Below are 23,539 nucleotides of genomic sequence, written 5' to 3'. Positions count from 1 at the left end.
CGTGTACACCGATACGCGTTCGCGTATTCCGCTGAGTGTACAATAATCGTGTTATATAGACACGTGCATGTGATTTATACGTATACATTGAAGGATTTAAACATTATAGAAACTTAGTAATTATAGACATTCCAGGATCAATCGTAAGCTTGTAACGGTAGCGGATAGTAAGAGGAAACTCGAATGACGCGTGTATGTGCGCGCACGTAAGACGATGCGACCGTGGGTCAACCGATCGCCTTCGAAAAACGCTGAAACGACGAGATAGGTTTATAATTATTATTATACCTGCACGGTTGTAACTCGATCGCTGGTAGAAGTACCCAATGTTCACGTATAAACGAACACGGATAACATAATATTAAATATTGATCTCGTTAAACTATAGTAATATTTATATAATGTTTGGCGTTTCAATTCGATTGTCCTTACGCATCTCGGCCGTATGACGTATAAATATTGTTTTTTTTTATTATTTAGTATACGTTACAATTATGATGTGCCAGCGAACCGTGTGATGTGCGTACGATCGTGCTACAAATTTATAAATTCCTTCGTTTTTTTTTTTTTCCATAAGATACATTTTATTCCTATCGTCACGGTATTTACGTATATATATATATATATATAAATATATATACACCGCATCGGGTACCTAATTATTGTTGTACACTGTACGGTAAAAAGTGTTATTTCGTCAATAGTGATACGTTTTATTATTATTATTATTATTATTATAGTAGGCACACAATAACGTGGTTGAGTTCGACGTTGCATACGTAACAGCTGTTATGTTATATTGGAAAATATATTATTTACAGCCATATATATGTATATATATATAATAGTACAATCGTTGAAAATATGCGTTTTGTCATTATTTCCTTGTATAATGTACAATAATAGTGTTGCATAGCAGTAATAATACAATGGTTTTCCGCGCCTCTATAATACAGTCTACGGTTTTTCGCATTTTTCAATTAAATTAATTCATAATACAATCGGTTTAATGTTTAAATTTTTTTTCGCGTTCAAAACGAGTTTCTTAAAATGCAACAGAATAATATTATTTCTTACTGCATACTTCCGATCGTTAATGTCTATATTATTTGTCACGTGTATTCTCAAATAATAATAGTAAATCGTTAAACATTAATTAAATTATATTAATTTATGCTGCATAACATTAATAATAATAAATCTGAACTATAAAAAATTAACGCATTACCTGGTACTACCTATTACTATGTATAATATGAAAGGTAGAATACATTATTTTAAAACAATAATATATTTTATATTAGGTATATACATATTATATGGTTATGGACTGGTATCAGTAATGAACTGATAATTATTGTTTTTTTCTTTATTCTCAATAAAATATTTAGTATAGGAAATTAAAACATTAAAACATTAAAATAATTATACGTATCGATTTCATTCAATTATTTTGAGTGAAAAAGTTTATTTCATATGAGTTTACAAAATTATACACTTGTTCTTTTAAATTTGATTTTCATACGGCATTATTTAAATTGAAAAACTTTTTGACTACATTTCTGTAAAAAACCTCCAACACATTATACTCCGTAAGTAACTGTATTTTTCTAACGTTTTTCCTTTTTTTTTTTTTTTTTTTTGTATACATTTGTTATTTTCGTTAAGCATATTGATGGACAGGAATAATTGATAAATTTAATCAAATGCCAATACATAAAGTGAAAGTAATTAATTATCTTAAGCTAAGAAATAAAATAGTTAGTTTAATTTTAAAGTTGTTTGAATGATTGATACTTCTAATGATTTCGATCGTGTGAGAAATGAATGTGATTTTAAACTGTGAAACATTACATGACTTTATTATGTATTCATAGTTATTGTTTTAAAATGAAGTTTATTGAGCTTTTATAGCAAAAAGGTTATCGATTAAATAGAATGACATTATTATCCCGAAATATTATTTGTAATAGGTAGTGTGTCCCATACAGTTGATCAAATTACGGGTGTGCGGTGTTCTATTTTTACGACAAGAATTATACATAGTTACATCGTCAAAAAGTTTCAAATATGTAATAAAAAAAAAAAATTATCAATAAAATGTGTCTATCGAAACATGTATTATTAGAATTTTACTGTTTTCTAATAACACGCCCACCGTCTTCATCGGGTTCACGGTTTTATTTTTTCTCCAATAAATGTCGTCCGCCTAGGTACTAAATATGTTTAATATTAAAACTGTATAGTAATAAAATAGGTGCACTGTCCTCTAACACGCACGTTGTAGCGACCACAGCATTAATATATTTGATAACTCATAACTATATAGATTAAATTTCATATGGTTATTATTACATACTTTAAAAGTGTGGTATTTCTAATACGAAAGTTCATTATATTATAACGCACACCTGGCATCGTATTCAGTGTCTATTAATTGTGGTTATTATGTTGAACATAGATTAGTAATGCAAGTACTATACGTACTGTATTGTAGTGAAAAAAAAACAAATAGGATTAAATATGACTGATTTTACAATTGTTAGTTGAATGCGAAATTTTTTGTTTAAATAAACATTTACTTAAAGAATATTTAAAACATATTAGATTTGAAGATTGAGAGTTATTTGAATAGTTAATAAAGTAAAATTTCGTTTGAATATTTTAGAGTTTGAAAGAATAATATATTATTGATAAAATAATTTCATTAAAAATTAAATATTTGAATATTTTTTAATTTAATTAAATTTAATCTTTACCTAATAAAGATTATTGAAATATTAACTCAACTAATGTTCGTTTTTAATTACAGTAAGGATATATATCAAAGAAGTAAAATGTGTAAAGCTAGTATATAAAATAATTTATATATTTTAATACAAACACAAAATTATATTTATATAATAAAAAAATTAAAAAAAAAAAATCGAACAACTTAGTCTTATAATATTACAATTTCATAGTAAAAATTCACATTTATAGTTTAATAGTTCATTATTTATTTTTGATAAATTTAGGACATTTCGAATAATTTATAAAATTAAAGTAATAGTGTTGCTAAGAAACTTTTGGTGCGTAGAAATATTTTATGAATATTATGTGTTTTTTTTAGAGTAAATTATGCATATTATTTTATATGATTAATTTGTTCGTTTGTAAATGAAAACGATTTTACTCGTTAAACTATGGAATTATATTTAACTAGATACGATTATTACAAATTTGTACTGTAATTTTAATATAAACTAGCGGAATTTCTTACTTACTAAGAACTCAGAAAAAATATCCTTTTTCCAGAACATATCTCTGCCTCAATAAGTAATTCCCAAAACTCCATAAAGTCAATAGTCAGATAAAATAGACAGATACGGGATGAATTTGTTTTTTTTGTATTTATTATAGATTATATACTTACTGTAAATACATTTTTTATAATAGCTATTGGAACGTGCCGAGAGTTGAAAATTATAAAATAAAAATGTAATTAATTTTCGATTATGATTGTAGATATATGTACGTAGCATCAAATATGAAATTCGACTATTCTCTGACAAATGTACCTATACGTTTCGTTTAGATTTTGGTCAACCGGATTTCTTTTACCCCGAAACTTGATTAATGTACATTTTAATAAGATGTTTTAATATCGATTAATAAGGGATATTATGGTTAAAAGAAATTCAAAATATTGTTGTAAGACACCAAAGACTTTGTACTCGTATTGAATATAGGTAATACTGAAATATTTGAAATTAATTAGAATAGTGAAATGGAAAAATTAAATAAATTTCCATTATCTTAATATAATATCTTATACAATATATACATACACACTATTATATTTTGTTTAAGTAGGAAAAGAAACGAGGGTCTGGCATTACATGGACTAAAATTATTTCAGATTTTACTAAAAATAGGAGTCATAGCAAATTTACTTGATTAAGTATAGAACATTATCCTTAATTAATTTTACAGCTACTGTGGCAGGAATCAACTCCGTTTACATATGGGTTTACAACAACGTTTACATATGTTATTTATACAAGCACTATACTACTGATATAGTAAAATTCCGTGTTCCAATTCGATTACCCGTCTTACCTGTTTATATGATAAAAAAAACGCCATATTTAAGCCATATTGTCCTTAAGATTTAGGCAAGAATAATAATAAAAAAAAAAAAACCGAAAAAAATACGATTGAGTTCTATGGAATTAAGATGTTGTTATCATATTTTAATAATTTTCAATTACTTGTACTTTGATATATTTGGTAATGTTATAGATAAAAAAAAAAAAAAAACTAAAAATTACAAATTTAAAGTATAACATTTTGGGACCATACTATTAAATATTCTTGTGCAGATATTTAATTTTGTTCTAATTTTATTTATTTATTTTAGAAATAGCTGGACGTGGCCCAAATTAAATAATTATAATAATATACAATAAGATTATAATATATATAATTTTGTCAAAATTAGCATTGTAAGTCTTAGTGTGTTCTCTATGATGTTTTTTTTAAATGATTATTTTTTAATACTGTTAATTGTTGAATAAGTTTCACTTTAGTAGTAAAATTATACACCAATAACTATATGATTAGAAGGATGTGAAATTTATAACTACTAATTGGAATATCGTTGGAATAATTCTGGTTCATTAGTGGTTTTAATTTCCGTTGAAGGCTTACCGGTCCAACAAATTGGTATATTTTGGCATAATTATCAAATATGTAATCATTAAACACAATAATATCGGGTAGGAGAATTTTCATTTAAACATGAAAAGGCATCGAATTGCCGGTTAAATTTTCGGGAAAAGAGCAAAAACGTATGAAATTGTAAACACACGGTACAACAACCAGCAATGTATTGCAGCTGACTCCAAGTACCAAATCCGACTGCGATCGAATCACATGTGTTGAACTTACGCATATTTCTTTACAGGTATGAAATTAATTAATTATTAATCGACACTTAAATATTATTTTGAATATTCGAGTGCTTATGTATGTGCGTTACGTTCAATATTCGGTTATCATAAAGTCTATAGAATATTGGATATTCTATACGTATTTGGAAAATACACTTATTAAAAAAAAAAAAAAAAAAAAAAATTACTTATTAAGCTATATTTTGATATTTTTTAAAATGTGAAATTTTCCCGTAGACTTCTTTTCATCGAATTGTATGTAGCAAAAACATGATCGTTATTTTTCTCATATATCTTCTCAGTTTTTCAGTTTTCTTGTATAAAAAATGATTTGTTTATAAATATTATTTTTACGTGTACATTTTGATTTTCATATCCTATAGGTATGTAAAACTGTTTTAGTCACTGGTTTTCAAACTTCTTCTAACATGTGTCTCAGACATGGAGAATATTTTAAAAACATTATTTAAGTCGTTATCTAATATTTCATGGACCTTGCCCGTGCCTAGATAATCAGACTGATTATTTTTTGCCTAGACCGCAATCAACTGGGCAGAGAAGGACCCTCGTGACGCGGCTGTTCCTGGCGCGGTTTCCGTGCGTGCGGCACATCAGAAGGGTTTTAGGAGGGGATGGGGAATGATGCGGTCGTGACCAGCCGGAATGAACGTATTTCCGGACGACCCGGTCGGCGATGATGGTTCGACACGACGATTTGATTTTATTCGCGCATGGTGTGGTCGAAAATCGTTAAAAATCATTTTGTTTCCGATGACGTGTAGACGAGATGCCCGTTGCCATATAGTTGACCAATCGACGTTCAGCCACATCCGAAATTCCAATCTTGTTCGACAACTAATTTGTACAATGTTGCTTGAACAACAAACGTTATGCCGAAATCATGAAACCCGGTTTCATCGCATTTTATTGCGATGAACAATTTATTTTTCATTCGATCGGTGGTCTGTATTCCTCTAGGGCAGGGATTCTGAAACGTTTATAAACACTGTATCCCTTCTAATCAATAAACCTTTTTGGGTACCCCTTCTTAGTAAGTAAATTAAAATAAATATTAAAAAGTCTAAAAACGTACATACATTTTTATTTAATTGAAAACTAACACACGAAAAATGTTAAAAAGAGCTTCCTTTTAATGAAATTAGTGAGAAGGGTGAGCTCGTTTTTGTTGGCACAGTTGATCAATATAGGGTTATAATTTAGTTAAATACAATCTTAAATCGTCTTCAACATTTAATTTGTTTCTATATTTACTTTTAACATGAATTAAACTTGAATATCCATTTTCTACATAAATTATTTAAATTTAAATGATTATGGGACAGACTCGTTCCCCTTAAAAATCTTTAGTACCCCCAAGGGGTACGCGTACCATAGTTTGAGAAATACTGCTCTAGAGATCAGTCGATAGCGATCGATGCACATATATCGTACAGTCATATCGCGCAGTACGTGCGGTGCTCTAACGATGGACGGCCACGCACATTTTAATCGCAATGTTCACGTGTAATACGACAATAACGATAACATTAAGATGAATTCACTCCTAATGAATTTTTTTTTTTATTGGCTTTTAAAGATAATTTAATTATTTATTAAAGAAATTATGTCCGAAAAGAATTATTGTGTTCCGATACGTTGTATTTTTCTGTTAAAAGCCAAAAAACTTATGTTTCCAATACTTCTCGTATATCTATCAGGTACAATTTATGAACCGTATAACAGTTGTTTGTGCCAAAAAATATTCGTTCAACCATAGAAAATAAAAATAAAATAAATTAATAAAAACTAAAAAGACGACTGCAGTGGTCGGCTAAAAGCGTCTAGTGTATTTCAAGGCGCCTAGACGGCTGAATCACCATTTTACATAATATATATTTGTATTGGAAAGACTATACAGAGCCGCGGTAAATCATGATTGAACATCTACACATCAACGCTGAGGATGAGAAAATGAGCGTAAAATACATTGTTGGATATGCATTGATGTTATTTTTTCATATATTATTTATGCTCTTATTTTTGAAAATATTTAAATTAAAAATATACAGATCGCAACCATATAGGTTCAAGTTAATTTTTTTATTTTATTGATTCATCCATTCTTTTTTTTATATTGTTAATATTATATGAATTATTCGAACCATAATGAAGAAAAATTGATTGATAGTATTAGATTTTATACCATGCACGGGTTTTTTTTAAAAAAAAAAAAACATTAATTCATTAATAATTTGTTTGCTCATCGATTATGAATTATTGAAATAAAATTAACATAGAACGATTTTATTTTAAGATAATTATTTTTGCTAGTTTACAGTTTTTCAAACAAAAACTTGAAATATCGTATAAATTTATGTTACTATTATTAATAGCATTGTTATTTACAATTTAAAATAGTACCCTTATCTGTCATAATTTTGAAATGAGAGTATTTAACGTTATTGATATAATTGAATATCATTGGTATGGTTCAAAAAATGAATATGTGTTTCATCTATTTTTTTTTTTTTAACTTAAAATACATAAATGATAATTTTTAGAGTATTAGAATACATTTTCTGTTTGAACCCGTGTTCCATCATACGAGTAGTGTATTAATAAAACTTCAACTTACTGTAAGTAGTACAACACATACTTGTGTAATAGTTAAAATTTCTGTTTTTTTTTTTTTTTTTTTTTTTATACATCTTGTTGGTAGCGTTCCAGAATTTGTTGTGTAGTCATAGTAGTAACTACGTTAGAATACAATTTGTGGTATTATCAGTAAGTTTAAATTATTCATAATTACAATGTGAAATTTCTGGCTCGTAATTTTTTTTTTTTATGATTTATCTATTCTGTAGTCATTGTAGTTTCTTAAAAGCTGTAACGGCCAACGATATTCAAATCGTGTTTCCTGTCGTAAGATTAGAAACAAGGAAAAAAGCGATTTATTCGTATAGCGCAAATTGATATGCAAATGTCCCGTCCTGTTTGTCCACCGCAAGAATGTCACTACTAAATTACACGAAAAACACAACTTTTGCGCATTTTTATCGTTTGTTTGTTTTAAACTGTTGCCACCGTCACTGCCGCCAACTAATTAACCACCATTTCGATTTGAATCCTGCGGGCTTCAAACTTTATAATGATCCTGGCGTAAGTGAGTTTTTAACATATTTCGACCGGTTTAGACGTCTAATTATTTAGGCTGTGTCGCTGCACTACTTATAGCTGTCGGACTCACGAGATTTAGTATTTAATACCAGAATGTATCCTTTTGATTCTGTAACAGAATTTTTCAAAAGCCGCCCAATATCGAGCCTACGCTTTGCGTACATATTCGTCGTTGTAGTTACTATATTATGAGTTTTAGTGATGAAACAATGAGCATTTTTCATTTTCAATAATTAATTTTTGATTTACTTAAATGCATTTCTACACCCATGTTCTCACAATACTCTTCTTTATACCTGCGCTTTGATTATAACTGTATTCCCATTTTTGGAAGTATCCCTGGAAGTCTGCGTACATTAGACTAACGCCGACGTCAGTATTACTTGAAATGTCATCCAAATCTTTATTGCGATGTCATTTCATTGGTTCGTTTAACTTTAGAAAGAGCCAGAAGTTCATTGGAGCTGTACATAGTTATATCTCAGCGGGAAACCGTCGAACAACGATCGTCATAAATCGATCGCGATTTCTGCGATTCGTCTGTCGATTGCCGGTGCATGCTAACGCTGTGCGTCGTATTTACTGCCAGCAAAAAGATCACCGGCCGGCCGACTGCCGAAACGGGAAACGACCTTACACCCAAATTTTATTGGTATGCAAATCGTAAACGACATGTCGGCCAATTTTGTCAATCATTCCTGCGTCTGTGAAACGATCATTGCGGTCGAACCTCCCAAAGAATCGGGCTCCTCGTTAAAGAATCGTTGATTTTGACGTGGTAGTACACAAGCTCGTACTGTGCGATTTATAATCGTTGGAGAAATGTTCATTCCTCACGAATCCATTAGAAATTACGCGCACGCGAACGCAATATCCATTTCGCACGTTGGACGCGTATGAATTCGATTCGTTTAATGTGAGTTAATACACGCGCACATAATAATATATGCATTATCGCATATGGTGTATTTTTGATGTATACAAACATCTACTCGTCCTCCGTAACAAGGCTGACGTCGTAGTTTAGACATTTTGAAGTGCACAAACGTATAACGTGACGTGATTCATATCATAATTATAATACATATTAATATAAGATATTTTTTGAAATTACAGAAATCAAACTGCTCATTCTGATTATAATGTTTTTATTTTTTTGAATTTATTAATTACCAACGTGGTATCGTAAAATACATTTACATGTAAAACATATTTTCTATATATTTGATACTATTGAATCATATGTTATTTGAACACTTGGGACTAGCTGATTTATGAATTTGATTTTAAATACATATTTGATACGTATAATTTTATAGTTTTTTTTTTTTTTTTTTTTAATAAAATTCAACAATATTCGCTAAGATTTTAAAGCAGGGTTATAATTTTTTAAATTTTTTGAAAATTTGACAATTTTGCTTTTAACTTATATAATATTACAATATGGAACCGTTAAAATTTGAATTAAACTGTTTGATTTACAATGATACTGTTACTGATTTATAATAATTAATTTGTTTCATTTCTTATCAATTCAATTTAATATCATATACTATATTATAGTATTATATTAGAACAATAATGAATCACAATAGAAAAAATTCAACTAAACAAATTAAAGCCAAAATATATATAAAGCGTGTTGTGTATTGTAGGCTTAAGAAAAAAAACGAAATATTATGGCCAGTTCATTTAGCTATAAAAACATACAACAGTAATAAATTGCAATCTAGATAACATTTGACCACATGAATTGATTTGATGATTTATGTTTGTACGTCATCACTACTTTTATGTCCACGAGCTTAGAGTTTTAAATTTAAAAATTAAAACATTTTAATTAAAGTATGATTTGATTTATTATGATAAGTGTTTTAAATAAACAGTTACATTTATTTTATATATATTTTGGAATATATTATAATGGCATATTATGATTTGTTGATTATTACGATTATTATTAGCCCAAGTATATAATTATAACAATAACTAAAAATGCAGTACTTACATTACTCTATTTTAATTATTATTAAATAGTTAATTATTCGGGTAAATTTCAAAATACAGTCGAAGTTATTATTTATAATATAATGATTAAGTATATGAATTATTTTAGCTGCTCAATAAAAATATTATTTTTGTAATTTTAAACTATTATTACTATCGTCATTACTACAGATTGCTATATTTAAGAAAAAAAATATTATTATTTAATTCAATAGGTCTTATTTAATATATCTATAGATATATTTTGATGTTGAATTAAGGTTGAACTTAATCAACTAAACCAACATAAGCCAGTTTAATTAAAATAATCAAGGATTTTAAAATAATTATTATTCATTACCTTTACCCTGAGATATTTTACAAATATAATAATTTTATCTTTGATATTTTTTCTTGAAAGTACAGAGAGCCAAAGAGCTGTAAAATAATATTGTAAATATTTACATAGAAATCGAGTGCTTTTGACCAGAAAATTTACCTTATTTTGTGTAACCATTTAAGTTAAATCTTAAAAGTGACTATCGTATTTTGTTTATACGTGATGTTGTATTGTAGCTAAGTTAAACCATCAACGCTGAGCATTCCCATATGAATACACAAGTATTGCTTTTTTTTAAACACGTTTGGAGAAATTTGTATTTTGATATTTTTCATGAATTATTATTATTGCATGCATTTGTATGTTATCTTCTTTTCATTTTGATATATTATTTAGCAGTTAATTCGTAAACAGTGTTTATTGAAGATATATTATTTCAACCAAAATTTTAAAATAAGCGATTTTTTTATTTTTCTGGTATTCTAATATAGCTCGTAAGTATAAACTATTATTATTTATAAATGGGTGATCAAATATTTGCATCTTATATGTTCTTACAAACATTTATTTGAATATTTTTTTTTTCAATTTGTTATTTCTATAATTTCTATAATTTAACAAATTACCTTTCCATACTGCATATTTGCATCTAACTTTTTGCTTTTGAAAATTTTAATAAAATTAATAAATAATTATCACTGCAAAATTAAAATCAAATATAAAATTTAGTTAAAATTGAAATTTTATTTTGCATTTTTTGCATTTTTTTCTTGCAAATTTGACTTCTTTTAGTGCATTTTTGTGTGCATATTTTATAATTTAAAATGCATATAAATCCGGTCTTTAGTGATGTTTAATAGTATTACATCAATTTACCGATGTATCATATCGTAGTTTCATTCAAGCCAAAGAACTGTGAAATACTTTAATAATGCGATGTGTTCTAATGTATTTCTTTCTTGGACGTATGACGATAGACGCACATATGAGTTTTTATCGAACCGGAGGTCGCTTGTAATACCAATCAATTGGAAATTGCTTGAAGACTTAAAATCATCAATTATCTCGAAACAATTAAATATGAATTGTTCTGAAAATGTCTTCTAGTTAATATAGTAAGGTTTTATAATTATAAAAATAATCTGTATGGGAAGCAAGTGTTAGTCAGATTAAACGTACAATATTTATTAATGAAAATTTATTCAACGTATTTAGCAAAGTGAATCATATTGGTAAGTGGCAGATTCTAGGAATGTAGAGGGATCTATCCTTCTTCCAATAGCCTAAAACTTAATAAATTCGACCAATTTTAGTTATAATATACTACTTATGAGTAATTGAATTTAAAAATTATTTAGAATGGTTCTGAATCATATTTGTTTCCATACATTATAATAATAAATAAAAAAATTTTACTTGCTATATTTTGTATGTCAACTGAAATCTTATTTTTTTGCCAATGAGATCCATATGAAGCTAACCGCTCTTAATCTTATTTGAAATGTATAATTAACATCATGCATTTTGTGTTACCTAAACTTTTAGTAGAGTTTGGTTTGCTGTTGTAAACCGTCTTATCGTTATTGTATAATGTTACAAAAACTTACTCAAAGTGAAATATTTACTCCTTCCTTAATTTTTTTAAAAAAAAGTTAACGTCAACAATACACTTATAACTTTAACTTTAAGTTTTTAAGCTTTTAAGAATAAAACGGCTTCATTACAGTGTAATGTGACTATTCTGTATTCGTTAAGATTAACGGATGTTTGTCGATAGAGTTATCTAGTGGAATCTCTACGATATAGCTAACTAGACTATTTTTATAATAGTCACTCTAAAGTTTCCTGATTAATATTTATAGCCTTGCTACGGAAATCCAAAGAATCCTTAACCTTATAAAATACGTAGTTATCAAATGAACAACACAATGATGTTTATTATTTAAATATAATATATTGTAAATTAAATATATATACCTGATTATTGGACCTTAGCGTTGAAAAATGATGGTCAGAATAACAGGCAGAGATGACACACACGACGCATTTAATGTTGTTCGGATTAAAAGTTACTTGCGTTAAGATGGTAATGTATAAACTGTTGTTCTACATGTTACAATTGACAGTTGATGTCGTGATCTCCCCATCGTACAGTATTATGTTCGACATACGAGCCAATTTGGCTAAAAAATGGAAAAGTGTTAGGTATGCATAAAGTAACCGTACCAACAGGAATTTCAAGAACTACCTTTTTACCCTAGTTCTTCTGAAATAATTGATAATAAATGGTATAACATAGAATATGTAATCAGAAAAGAATTTAATGTTACAATTTGTTGAGCAATTTTAACATTTAACTAAAACGTGTGTTTAAAATAAAAGTTATATTTTTTTAATGGCAAAAGATAAAAATGATCATAGTAGAAGTTTTTATACTCAATGGTTAGATATATTCATATACACTGCTGTAGCAAGAGGGGACAAGAGATGTCTATGCCCAGGCGAAATTCCTGGGAGGGCGCAAAAATAAAAAAAATGTATGTTAAAAATTATAACTGTTAATGTTGTACATTTTATTTTCAAAAACTTTAACGCCCTTTATATTAATTTAAGTAATTGTTAAAGATAATATTTTTAAATTAAAATTACTTAAGTACTGATCATGAAAATAAGGGTGTACTTTGCAAAGAATGCATACTCATCGAACCTAAAGTGGGTGGTATTTGGGGATAGAGTCTTGAAAAAAATTAATTCTCATGTTTAAAAATATTATTTTTTACTAACATTCTAATATTCTTTTTCGAGAATACCATAACGATGTTAAGTTAAAATATTTGTTTTCTATTGAAGAAAATTCACATGAAATTCGAAAAATTAAAAATTAAAATATTGAGATATTTAAACCCTTAGAAAAAAATTAATAATCGTTATTTTGATTATGGAAACTTTTAAAAAATTGAGGATGAATATTTTTTAAACATAACTCAACTATTACTAATCCTATCAATATTACCAGTAACAAAATTTACAATTAAATTATTTTTTCCACACCAAAAATAATTAAATCGTATTTGAAAACGACGATTTCAAAAAATCGAATATATTGGTCTTTTTCTGGCTTAATATAGACAATTCAGGTCCACTGCAACCGCTACTTCCCTCCATCTGACTCTATCTGTGACTAGTTCTTCATCGTTTAAGATTTCCAACATATTTAGATCTTTATGGACACTATCTATCCATCTTTGTATTTTTTTATCTTGGACAGTCGAGCGGTATTTTATTCTTCGGCTTCCAGTAGGTGACTTGACCTGTTCTCGATTTCGTCATACATGTCCTGTCCAGCTCATCCTTTTACTTTTCAAAACAGCTATGACGTCTAAGTCCTCTAAAATGTTTATTACATATTCATTCATTCTTCGCTCATATATACTTAACAAAAAATACAATATTTTCTTATTACACAAATATTTTTAATTTAATTTTTATTCTTAAATTTTTTCGATATATTACATTATACCCACCTTTTTATGATAATAGTAATATCTATTTAATAATATAAGAATTTTTTATAGAAATGTTTTTAATATTGTTTTTAAAAATGTAAAGCCCTTCTACTCCTCAAATAATATCCTAGACATGTAATCCTGTCAGAATCACTAGTACAGGATAAGATATTGTCCAAAAAATGTTTTTGTCAATATCCTCTTAAATAGATATTGTATTGAAGGGATGATACATTGAATATTGGATAATTTTAATTAAAAACAAATTACAGTCAGATGATAAAGTAGGCCATAAATTTCTCTGAATAAAGTTGAATGGAAACAAATCATTTTCTTCAGAAACTCATAGATCGTTTTAATTATTTTCCATAAACCGTCTATGTTTCAGACTTTGACTTACAAGTGACAATAATAGATATACTCGTTTAAATTAGTTATATGAGAAAAATAATGTATGTAAGTCCATATTGCAGTAAATGACAGAAACATTAATTTGAGTTCTGAAAGATACAGCTATAATATTAAATCATGATTTGTTCTCATATCTGAATCAATGAATTACGAAAGTTTTATTTATGAATATTAAATATACTTAATATACTAAATATATTTAACTGTTTTAGATACTAATCATTCAGTGCATATTGCCTAAGGTCTAATAGTCATAAGTTCAACAAATAACGATTACAATAAAAATGCCATTCTCTATATTTAAAAAAAAATGTATATAATTTTGCATTATGTTTTAAATAAAATCATTAGCATATTATACATTTTAGAATAAATACATATTTTTATAAATGTAAAGTTACTTTTGTCAAAAATATTTGCATAACATATTTAAATTCAAATTTTTCGAATGGGCATACCGTAATACTGCAGTGTTCTATTTTTATGATTGGGTTTTTTAAATATACATATTTGAACATTTCTCAAATAATACCAAGTATAATTTAAAAAATATGGTTCTCCCTTTAGGTTATGAATCCTCTTTTATTACTTAAGATATTCTTTATTTTATAGACAAATGCCAAAAAAGCAAATATAGTACGAATACTTATTATTTATTATTATTTATGTATTATTTATTTATCAATAAAGCGATTTTTAAATATTTAGAAGTATGATTTAATAAAATTAGTAAAAAAAAAAAAAATTGGAATTGATTTTATATTATTGAATACATATACATTGAATCTTGGACAACCATTGTGCAGTGCGATAAAGCTGGACATTGTGTTTTATTAAATTAGTAAATTATTTTTATAACATTCTATAAAACAATTGAAAATTTGAGTCTTTATAATTTACTATTTTATTGTTATGAAAGCACTATGATAATATAAGGAAAAAAGTGGTAAATAAAATAAATAAACAATAGTTTTACATTGTATTATACTAAGTTTTAAATTTGTATTTATATTTTATGACCGACATTCAGTTTATTTAATGTATGTTTGAAAATTTCGAAGCGCATTAATTTGTAACTAAAATGATAATATTTTATATTCGTCAGTAAGTTGATACATAGGTTTACTCAAATGTTTCGTAATGTATTAGGATGTATGAAGCCTAAAATATAGTAGGTATTGTATAATTTGCTTGTTGGTAGAGAAGTTTACACACACTACATTTCAAAAAGTAAAAAAAACATATCAAAACGTTATATTATGAGAAATTTTAAATGGATTAATATACAGAATGCATTATCAGGATCGTTTGGTCTGACGTTAAAGGGAGTGGGATCTACCCCACTCCCTAAATAACACTAAATAAATCAATTTAGGTGGTTAATGAAAGAAATGCTCTTAAGTCCGTTTTTATTAAATTTTCTACGAAAAAGTACACTGCACTTAGATGACTCGAAAAATTACCGGGAAAATTAAGTATCGGGACTTGTAGTAAAAGTTTTTTATGAAGCTATATAATGGACAAAATCTGAATTTTTTTCCACCCAGACTATAGAAATTCCAAACAAGGAGTCCAGTTAGTTTATTTACAAAATTCGTGTACTGTAAGATATCGTTTAACTAAGATGCATCGCAGGCCGAAACGATAATTAATTTGTATCACTGCTCGAGATGTTGATATTTATTTTTGTTAAAAACATACTGGGTTTTGCATTATTACATACCTTTTTTACGTATTACGATTAATCGCAGGCAAATTATTAATTTTCAATGAAAACTGTTGTTTAACACAGGCCTGACGAGAGGGAAGAAGTATGACTAAATGCATCTTTGCAAATCGCAAAAAAAATAAATACAGTGCTTGAAAAATACTGATCACATAGTCGTATGAATAGTAATCGTGGAATTGTGCAGTAGTTGCGGCAAAGTGACTACGTGTAAGCGGATTAGTTGGAAATAATTAAATAAAATATAAAACACGAAATAGGGTGATATACGCGCACCGTTGTTAATACTCGCATATGTGTGTGATATGCAATATATATAATTCTATAAAAGTGACACATTTATTAATACGTGTATACGACGGAACGATTTGAACGTTCGTCCATACGGTTTCTTTTTCTGTTTGCAAGACCCGTTTAATTTAAATATTTATTCTAACGTTCGTAGGTCACGCTTACTATAAGATCGCCGTAGAGGTTATCCAGAGCTATTAACGCAAAGTGTGGCTTTCAATCATATTCATAATTCTCAATTCAATGTGATCGTTTTTATCAGTCATACAGTTCATAAAGACAACTGTGCATTGAATGTATAACAATTTCAATAGAAACACAATACGACAATGTTATGAGCGTATATATTTTAATTCGATTAATTGGAATTACAATTGGGTACGTTTTTTTTTTACTCGCAAAACGCTTATGTCTCGAATTTTATAGATTCTAATTATAGACTAATTATAGACACGATTATGTTGCTTTTGTAGTATTTGTAAACTGTAAAACACTGCTCAAGTCCTCAGCAATAACATTTATGAAAATATAAAACGATCAACGGTATTACCATAATAACTATGAAATAATAAAATAAATAAAATAAATTAATCGTTAATTTTATATCGATATCCATCTGCTTTGGTAGATTTCACCAGAAATAATTTTTTGTTGGTTTTTATTATCTATTAGTTTAGATACACCAACAAACAAAATGTTGTTTTTACGATATGAACTGCGTTAAATTTATTTTAAACTTGTAACCTTTTTTAACTCTTAAATTTTATTATTATTACATCTAACGTAATTGCTCTTTTAGGGACTGGAGTTTATAACCGTCACATATAGTGGACATAGTTTATCCAATTTAATTTCTAAGCACCTCCATTATTCTTAGTATTTGCTTGAATTTTTATGATATCACGTTTACACCAATGACGATATATTTAACAAAATTGCAGTTGTTTCACGTTACTTCTTACTCATATAGTATACTGAAGTTTATCTGTGCCCTGAGGTTTAATACCGTTATATGTATTTTTATAAATCATATATTCTTGAAAATGTGATTTGTGAACTTCATAATGATTCCAAGAGTGTTTTTTCAATATCAATTGATCTGTCGTTATACACTAAGAGCACGGTGAGAACAATTTTTTAACATTACGAAAAACACAATTTTGTCGTTAAAATCAATGACAAAATAATTCGTTATTGCTGAAATTAAATAACTGTAGTTGTATTTATTTCACTTATTATTAAAAATAAGTCAATAGTTATGATAAAATGTGTTTTGGGCCTTAAAAACAGATGATTCGAAAATCTTTACCACTTTACCACTTTTTTATTTATGTCGTCTATATAATATAAGACACAAAATATATTGAATTTATTCAAACTTTTAGTACCATTTAATTATTATTATTTTTGTTCACGGGTTCAACCAAAATTATAATTATTACGTATTGGTAACTAATGCAATGACTCGTTTTTACAGCACAAACTACAATTTTTGTTCAATATAACAGTTTTTAAAATATTCGCTTTTCTGTAAGATCAATGATATGCCACAAAATTTCATCGCACAATGTATTTCAAAATTGTACGCAACATTCACCTATCTTATTTCTGTTTGTCATTCGATATTACTTTATTTTTTTTTTTTGTAAAAAAAATTCCAATTAAGATCCAACCAGTTTTGTTGTGTATTCATACTTTATTGTTACCTTTATTGTTTTCCCCTATTTACTCGTATAAAAGATCATCTAATTTATGATATTGCTAGTAGTAAATTGTATTTTATCTATTTTGAGGACTCCTACGATGAGCGCATCGTTTGCTCGGTAACCCATCTCTGGCACATTGCACCGAAGAGAAAATAAAATAAAACAGGATAAAAACCTTGTACATAGTTTATTTTCTTTTGTGTCCTCCCAAGAGGAGTGTAATTCTGTTAAATGGGTCTGTAGATAAGGTGGATGTGTTTAATGGTCGCTACCTCTTCTCATCGATTGACATAGTTGGTACGTGCGTGTGTGCGTGTGTGTGTTGGGGGGAGGGGTGATCGTCGGGGTGGACACTGAAACCTGGATAAGAGACACAATATTTACGATTATCCAAAACTTCGTTACCACCAATACCATACACTGTGCCGGTTATTTGGTCTACTCCTCGAGCTTTTTAAATTTTTTCGCTTTAATTAATTAATAATTTACTCCTCTTAAATTTACTTTACTGCCTCTACTTTCAAGACTAGGTTCCTTTTCTGTTCTCACTTTTGCATTGTTTCTCTGCACTCGTAGTATGATTTATGCCACGTAAATTTACCACCCGCCAAAACAACATTTGTTGTTAAACGAACAATGTTGTATAAGGCATACGTACGTATAGTGTACATACATAAAGCAGAAATGGCTCGTGACGTCACTATTAGTCCGGTGAAAAGTTAGTGACCGTGCCGGCCAGGGTGGTGTCACAGTGTTCAAAATTGAAGTAATAAATAGGTTTTGAAAGAAATCGATGACTCGGCAGGACGACCGTGCGTGGACGTGCCTATGTAAAACTTGCAGTTAACGAGCTGCGCCGTCAGTTTGGTTTATCCATTTTAAAAATTACTCTGCGCCGCGTGTACGCAAAAGGTGGTACTTTTAGATTTTATTTTTCTCTCTTCCCTTTTAGATAGAAACATTTAAATGTATATGTATATACAGGATATTTTTTTTTACCATGCTAACCCATTTTTATGCTTAAATTATGTTCATTCCAAACTTTGATTTATGGAATACGTATGGTGTACTAAAAGACATTATTTTGTAGTACATAGATTTTACGTACCCATATTGGGGAGTATTCTCTAGAAATATTAACTTTACATTTTCAACTATCATCACTTTTTTTTTTTATGCAAATAATTTGTTGATTATTTTTTTTGGAACTTTTGATGCATTTTAACTAACATTTGGACTAGTATTTTCAAAATTATTTAAAATAAAGGTTGATTACGAAAAATGTAAAATAATAAGTAAATTATTATTTTTCTTTTTTTAATAAGTGTAGAATTTATATTAGATTCGTTTTATTTCGAATCAGAAATTAATAACATTAAATAAAATAACAAATTTTATTGTATTATCCTAATATTGTAGTAATTTTGTTATATAAATTAAGGAAATTATTCTAAATCCTCTATAGATACATTAAAATAACTCCGAAAGTTTTGGTCCCAAATTTATCTATGTTATATCAAGAATTTCTTGAAAATAATCTTAATAAAAATTTGCCATTTTCAAGTATTTGATTTTAAAAACATGAGTTTTACAATACTGCTACAGGATACTCAAATAAAAGCTATGCATTTAAAAATATAGCCTCAAAGTACACATACATTTTCCATAAATTAGAATTTGAAAAAAATGCATAATTCAAACAAAAAAAGGGCATTGTTAAAAAAATCACTCTATATACTTGTATACTTCTCGTTCATTTCTTCGACTTTTTTTTCATTCTCTCGCATATTTTTGCATTTTTTACGAAGTCAAGTGTTAGTTAGAGTTTAAAGGGTCAATATGGCGTTTTCATGGTTTTCAAGTTAACATGGTTACTTAACAAGTTAACAAGTAATTGAATCCGGTTCTATGTTCTACAATTCTACTCTTGAAATTGTTATTATACATTTACGGTCGTGAAATAGAGATGTCTTCAATTCGTATTATAAACTAAAATACTGAACCTTCCCTATATGTTTATAAACAACTTATTTAACAATCACGTTTGAGAGATATTTGAATTATTCTAAAGAACATTAAGTTATACTTATGATTTCGTACATATTTAGTTTGTTTTTACAATAATAAACACTGTAGCATAAATGATAACATAATATATTAGATAATTGATAATACTAATGTAATAAATGTAAAACTTTAAAAATTGTACCATTCTGAGTTTAGAATATTATTTTATTGTATTGTAAAAATATTAAATTAAAAAAGAAATATATTTATTTAAAATTAGTGTGAGTATAATATGCCTTTTAAAAAAAAGTTGAATTTAAAATATTTATGAACGAAGTTTTACACTATACGATGAATAAAAAATACATTTTTTTCCTCTGCTTGATTGATAGGAATTTGAAAATTAGGGCATGCATGAAACAAACTAATAAATATACATTTTCAGTTTTGAAAACTATATTTTAAATAACATAAATCACAGGTTTAAGTTGTATAATATTTCATGAAAATTACTTACAACAAAAACTAAATCCTCTATTGAAATGATCAAAATTTAAAATATGTTATACAAATGTAACAAAAAATCCTAGAAGATAATAAATAGATTTCGAGTTTTTGTATTAAAACGTTCATGATGCGTAAATAGTGTTTATAAATTATCAAATTGTTATAAATAAAATAAAATATTTTATTATATTTACTTGAGTTTCTAAATTATGCAATAATTTATCTTTATAAATTAAAATATATTTTTGCAGCATTATTTAAAGCATATTAATTACCCATGTTAATGGATAGTCAATAAAGTAATATATTTAATATGAATTATATTTACGTTTGAAACGGAAATATTTTAAAATTAATTTGACTTTTACTTACTAAGTATTTTGGAAGCAGCATTTTTCGTTTATGAGGAAAAACTGTAATCATTTTTGATTGCATAATTTAGTTATTTTTATATAAAAATTAGTGAAATAATAAAAACTAAATAGATTTTATTTTATTTAAATACATAATAAATTAATGTATACAGCGAATAACGATTAAAAATTACAACAATTTTATATAAACCATTTGAACTGTATTATTGTCATTCAAAATTTCAAAGTATATTAAATATTATAAGGGTTTTTCGGGATGATAATCAAACTTTAAATAACTTTCTAAGGAACCACAAAGCTCATTAAATTCCGGATGTCTTTTGATAAACAAATAATTTGCCGCTTTACAACTTTAACAATAATGATGACAAATAATTCAGTTCAGTAAGAACAAAATATTATTAATACGAGTATTTATGTCTAAATAAATACATTTCATGTGTTTGATGGATTTAATACTATATGATTAATTCGTTATTTGAATAATTTTTTTTGTATTTTCAAATAAACATACTTTTAACGATTTAACTGTTATGATTAGCAATAATATTTTTATTTTTATTATTTTTATTATTTACTCTATCTATCGTTCAATATTTTTAATTTTTCAGTGTCCATAAAAATTTTATTCATATTTATTTATAAAATAGTTATTGCATAATTTGTTACGTTTCAACAAACTAGTCTTAAGCCAGTCATAATTTTTAACATAAAATAAATAATAAACTACGTAGAATACTTAATACAACTAAAATTAGTTAAAGTGTTTACAAAAATCAAACTAGCAATCAAATTGTAAGGAAAAATAAGATTTAATAATTTGTATCGAATTATGATAAAATAAATTGTACATTTTGTATAATTTAGACTATGTTCAGAATTTCATTAACATTTTCGATAGGAATTTAATTGGTTTCAGTTTAAATTAAAGTATGTACAATATAGTAGAAAATTGTAACAACCATCAATAAATTAATTTATAATTTAATATAATATAATATATACGAGTATATTTGTATAACAGGACTATTTTATTCTCCATGTAATCGATTGTCATTTTTTAAACGTGATCGTTTTAATGAATTCGCTTGGACCTTTTCTAGGTACTTGTAAGGATTCATAAATCATATCGAATCAATAGTGTATTTTATAGTAATTAACAATACTCTTTGTATGATTATTGTTTATATTTTATGCTATCTATAGTATATTTATTAATTAATATTCACAACGACATTTTTCTTTTTCCTTAACTTCAAAATGAAGCGTATATCCATTGTATTCACATCGGATGAATTAAAAATAATATATATATATATATTATAAATAAATATAAATATATATATTATAATAAACTATTTATCATTAATCTTTAAATTCTTTATTAATGGACGGTATATATAAATACAACAATTGACTACATATTTCGGCTTCAAAAGTTAATACAAATAAAGTAAATTATTATATTAATAATAATAGCGGTAATGATAAAAAGTAAACACCAAATAGTATAATTTTTGATGATTGATGCTTTCTTTAACCAACCACATCATCTGGTTCAAGGAATTAATAATGCTATTATTATAATTATATATATATTATAAGTATTAGTAGGATGAAAACGGTGAATAGAGTTACGTGGGGGAGGGTCTCTAAGATTGAAAAAAAAGAGAAGGAGCATTAAGACGACCATCGGTCAGCTATCTCTGTCTGAAAATAAGGTAAGGGTTCTTGTACAACTACGGATTAATAATCATGAAGGAAATGGCCTATTTTTAATTTAATATCTGTGAGAGATGAAATTCACGCTAAGATATTCTATTTATATATATACTGAGATACAACAATTCTATATAATTCATCAGAAACATTTAGTTTTTTTAGTGCTTTTAAACCGATGCAATACAACTAATTAGTATTATTGTTATTATAAAATAGTAAAAATGTTCTTTTTCATGAACCATTTTTGAGTTATACAAACTACAGTAGACACTTTTCATATGTAGTATGGATTAAAAGTTGTCATGCATTATATTCATACACACATACATATATATATATACATATATTCTATTTTTTTACCAACGTTTTATCACACATTACAAATGGTTTCAGTTAAACTGTGGTACGGATGGCGGCTTAAAACTTACACGACACCCAGACTTTTGTAAATGTTACCCGGAATAAAAAAAAAATAACGAATAAACAATAGTTAACTCAAAAAATGTAATTTAAAACTTGTCTGCCAAGTGTAAAAATATAACGTACGAATACATGTTTGTAATAAAGTTTAAAGTTAAACACATACTATAATGTACGATAGAATAGTAAACGATACCATAAAAATTAGGAAAAAAATAAATTAACAACCTTAGGCCATTGATCCGATGCATTGACAGAACCGTCCTGTTAAAAGATAATTTGCGTCCACTATTTGATCATTCAGCACCTTCTGAAAAAAAAAAGAAAAAAAGATAAATATTTTTTTCTTTTACTGTATCATACATTCGTAAGGATTAAACAACGAGAGAAGTTTTATTTTATTGCCATCGAAAAATTAAACGTTCACTTAAA

At 27.0% G+C, this 23,539-nt stretch overlaps 1 protein-coding gene across 6 annotated transcripts in view; it reads right to left on the bottom strand.

The window, feature by feature from the left end:
* Window positions 1-23,539, bottom strand: part of LOC112688636 (somatostatin receptor type 5-like) — a 256,452-nt gene that overhangs the window by 111,394 nt on the left and 121,519 nt on the right. For 5 of the 6 annotated variants that reach the window (XM_025561939.1, XM_025561930.1, XM_025561963.1 and 2 more), the window contains one exon: window positions 23,336-23,417. The gene's annotated coding sequence lies outside the window, so the exon portion shown is untranslated. The remainder of the gene's footprint in view (window positions 1-23,335; window positions 23,418-23,539) is intronic. The other variant, XM_025561955.1, reaches the window with a different exon arrangement.

Source organism: Sipha flava, unplaced genomic scaffold, assembly GCF_003268045.1.
Source record: "Sipha flava isolate LNK unplaced genomic scaffold, YSA_version1 111_pilon_pilon, whole genome shotgun sequence".
Taxonomy (NCBI): Eukaryota; Metazoa; Arthropoda; class Insecta; order Hemiptera; family Aphididae; genus Sipha; species Sipha flava.
The sequence above is the reverse complement of the archived record's forward strand: the minus strand, read 5'-3'. Positions and strand labels throughout refer to the sequence as shown.